A 4,595-nucleotide genomic window follows, 5' to 3' on the forward strand; every position below is an offset into this window, starting at 1 on the left:
TGACCTGCCACCTGGGGGGGGGAGGAGGGGAAAAATTGGAACAAAAGGTTTGGCAGTTGTCAATGTTGTAAAATTACCCATACAAATATCTGGTAAATAAAAACTATTTTAAAAAAAGATATTTGAGCCTATAAAATAAAGGTCTACTTTTTAAAAACTTTGTTGAGAAAAGACCAAAGAAGCTCACTATCATTTTTTGTTATTGATCATAGCAATGAATCAAGTCAACATTCATTTATTAAGTGTCTATTATGTCCCAGGCACTCTGCTAAAGACTAGAGATACAAACAAATGGGAAAAAAACTCAACAATCCTTGCCTTCAAAAAGCTTATAATCTAATAAAAAAGACAACATGCAAACAACTCTGTACCATATATACAGGTTAAATTAAAGATAATCTTTTCTGTGTTAATTTTGACATTTGTGTATAAATCATTATTGGTAAATTATGCTTGTTATTAATCACTAAATTTTGACTGACCAAGATGCTTATGAACTTAAAAAAATTAATTTTTGCCGTTAAATTATACAAATCTGATTTTCCTTTCTACATACTTCCTTATCCCAACTGCTTGATGTTTTATTTATATGACACAGTGGTAAATTAACACAGTGCAAAAAGCTGGAAAGCAGTTAAAGTAACATCTTATCAAAACTGTTACTCAACACAATCACAAGTTAGGGCACTTAGCATGTGCCATTGGATTGTTTTGAGGAATTTTAGGAGGACAAAAGTCATGAATTTACTTATTCCCTTTCTTAAATAATTTAGTCTAGAGTCACCAGTTTTGTTCTTGGAAGTAAAGGGAGACCATCTGTAAAGAGTTTAGTTGCTAAACTTGTTAGGAAATTACCAAATGATGTCTTAAAATACCTTATAACTTTCTCTTCTTGGCTCTATCCCCATAACAACCCAGATCTCATATGTAGTATATTCTATTTGTATCCTGTAGCAATGTCCTGTTAGATATTTTGGCTTCTCTCTCATGTTAGACTATTGCATACAAGGCATCTCATAACTAAACAGAATTCTTGCCTCTCCATGAAAGTGGAGATTTTTAATTTCATTATTATGGGGAATTCCCTGAATATCATTTGTCACTTGCTATATATCTTGGAGTCCTAGAAAGTTTACTGGAGGCAATTAGTAGTTAACTGGCTTGAACAGGAACATACAGTTTCTATATTTGAGGCTGAATTTGAACCCAAGATTTCCTGATTCTGGTGCCAGCTCTATAGCTATATGTCACAACTACCTTTCAAGTATTATTATTATTACATAATTGAATTTTTTTCTGCTTTCCTTCCATGATAACATTACAGAAGAAATGATATATATAGGAAGAAAGAAAATCTAAATCTATATGGAAGCAATAGCAAATAGGCAAATCCTCTAAGAGATGGATATGAAGAAAAATAGAGGAAAACAAGGTTTGATATGTGCTACAGTAACTTTACATAGGGCCATAGGAAGCCTTTTGAATCAGATACTGCTCAAACAGAACTCACTAAAGTGATAATTTGCTTGGTGTAGAGTGTAACCCACTAAAAATGTAGGGTGTGTATTATCCGTATAGATTATGTGTATGTCCACATAATTGTCTATATGTAGTTCATGGGACACACTGAAAGACATCTATATAATCTTGTCCACTTCTCTCTAATGAAGACTGATTTATACCTAGAGGGGATCGGGAGAAGGGGCCATGAAGTTAGCTAGCTTCTCTAGTTTCATAAAGGAGGAATTATCAGCCTAGAATTATTTTTTCTTTTTATCTACCTTTTAACTTTATTTATTTTTAAATTTATTATTAGCATGATGGTATACATCATTTGCCTAGATTGATTTTTTAATATTCATGTATTATGATACGAACACTCTACATATATCACATACAGTGCAAGGGCTAGTTACAAGGAAGCATCCAGGGCCTCCCTTGTGCTGTAGTCCTTCAATTAAGCTTAGTGTACAATTGATAAAGGTGTAAATGAAAAACAATATTCCCAACTTAAACAAATCCGGAGAAGATGGAAAGATTCCTGTATACAAAGAATTCTAAACACCATTATTAGGCAAGGAAGAAGACAGCCAAGCTGTAAAAACACCAGAAGAATGCAAAGCTACTGAAGGAGGAGGAAAAAAAAAGGCTTTTTCCCTTCAGAGTTCCCAAATGCAAAGAAACACTTGGAATGAAATATAGCTGCCACTATATAAAACTTTTATTTTCATTGGTCTTGTTGCTGCTGCTTTTGCTCCCCACCCCAGCTCTGTCCAAAGTGCCCAAGGAGTCACTGAAAATCAGGAAATATCAGTTTTAAAAAGAACTGCTATTACCTGACCAGCATTTCATTTATTTTTTAAAAATTGTATTAATTGGTCTGAGATGTGGCTAAAGTATAATCTGAATATTGTTCTCTTGAAGACAACAATCATTTTAGAATGGTGTAGATGATTGCCTTTTGAAAATGCCTAATAAGGCTGGACTAGTCAAAATATATCATAAGATGTACTATTAACTATTGTGAGGTAAGTGCAAGAAATTTTCATCAAGTCCTAGACTCAGGCATCGACTAGATTCCCAGGCATTAAAATAAAACAAATCGATGTCAGGGTCTAGATTTCTGGTTGCATATACAAATGGGGTGCAGGGCCTTTAATCACAGGTGGCTCTAGAGTTTGTATATTATTTATAGGCTACTTTGTATTCTAAGGAAAAGCTATAATGTGGCTTGTTTATGAGGGAAGTAAATGGTTCATAGAAACTAACCAAGAGGATAGTGAAAAAAGCTATTTGTAGCCTGATTTTAATATCTTTCTTAAGGCTATGAGCTCACTAGAGGTTTGGTTATTAATTGTTTATTTCTCTATTTTTATTCTTACTCCACTATTGGATGAGTTTCCTAAACTCTCTGGCCCGAAGTTTTTTCTTTTCCATATGGTACTGAAAAGAGGCATTATTCAATAGGCTGTAACCAAGACAATGTATTCAATATCTTTTTATTTCATGATTATTAAAGATAGAACCAAACCTAAAGCTACTATTTTAGTTGGTACCCATTGAAATTATACATGACTTCATTTACTTGTGATTATAAATTATACATTTGAATCATATATGACTTCATTTGCTTATGATTATAAGTTATTCATTTGAATTATACATATCTTTATTTACTTGTGATTATAAGTTATATATTTGATTTACCCTTCTATATCATACATTATGACCACGATTTTAGGAACTGATAAAAATTTGACCCACCAATGAAGCAACTTTAGAACAAGAAGTTCTAGGAAATGAAACTATTTTCCTGAGAATTGTGACTAGTATCAATGCTTGTTAATTCTAGAACAAAAGCTAAATTTTAAGTTAAAGGATTCTCAATTTCCAAAAGGACTTAAGTTGCCAAAATCAGGTTTTCTGAATGTTAGGTCATTTACAAATTGATCTGCTTCTAATACTCATCTATGAAGTGAGTGGGGTAGAGCAGATAGCCTCTCAGATCCCTTTTTACAACCCTAAATCTATGTAAAGAAAGCCTGGGAACCCTAGCAGATGGAAAGAAAATGTGAAAAACAGCAGGAGAAAGAACATCTTTCAGCCTGTCATTTAAATCTCTGAGGCTTCTTCCAGTTTCCAAACTATAAAGCTCTGATCTTAAACTCACTCAATCCCATCAGAACCTGTTAAAAGAATTTAGAAGTTAGCTGATTTAACCAGAATAAAACAAATATGTCTATGACATTGGAGTAAAATGAAGAAGATTGAAGAAAATATTAGATTGGAGTAACATGTTTTAAAGTTCTTCCATAGGATTTGGTATGAGTTTAGTGCTTCTTCTATTGGACTAAGAATTTATGATATCCTAGATCATTTGGATATGTGAAAGATAACAGAAGTAACACCTTCAGAAGAGGGAAAAACTTTTCTGGTTTGACATTTTAGAAATTACAATAAAATGTTCTTGCAGGATAGAAGGCACTGAGAGAAAGGAAAAATAGGTATGTATTCCAGCACATCATAGAAGATTCCATTTTCCAAGTGTCTGGAAGTTATTGTAACTCTCCAATTTGTGGAACCTTTTGTAGTAGTTGGCCATTCTGTTCCAGGGCTACGAGATCTGAGCATCCACCAATACAATCTTTACCAATAAACACTGGAAGCACCGTTCTTGCTCCTGTTAGCTGTTGAAAATAGTCTTGGATCACATTTGTATCACAGTGAGCTGTTATGTTGACAGATTCCAAGGACTCCTGTTTAAGAGGCAATTTCTTGAGAAGGTCTACGGTTTTTCTGCAGTAAGAGCAGGTGGGCTTGATGAAAACCATCACCTTATCAGCTTTGATTTTGCAATTCATGAACTGCTGAGCCATGTTAACAACCTTTCTTATCTCCAACAGAGTATATATCTAAACCCTCTACCTTTTTAAAAATTGCTATACTGGAAGAATTTTTCATTAAGCTCAAGCCACATTCTTTATTGGTATCCTTTGAAGAGGAAGGTATACTCCAAGCTTCTATCTGAAGGCTTGACCCTTTTACGAAATGCTAGATACACAAAAGACCACTACAAATATATAGTAAGCAAACAT

At 33.6% G+C, this 4,595-nt stretch overlaps 1 pseudogene; it reads right to left on the reverse strand.

The window, feature by feature from the left end:
* Nucleotides 1-4,055: 4,055 nt before the first annotated feature.
* Nucleotides 4,056-4,376, reverse strand: LOC141541101 (glutaredoxin-1 pseudogene; annotated as a pseudogene).
* Nucleotides 4,377-4,595: the final 219 nt, after the last annotated feature.

Source organism: Sminthopsis crassicaudata, chromosome 4 (genome assembly GCF_048593235.1).
Source record: "Sminthopsis crassicaudata isolate SCR6 chromosome 4, ASM4859323v1, whole genome shotgun sequence".
Taxonomy (NCBI): domain Eukaryota; kingdom Metazoa; phylum Chordata; class Mammalia; order Dasyuromorphia; family Dasyuridae; genus Sminthopsis; species Sminthopsis crassicaudata.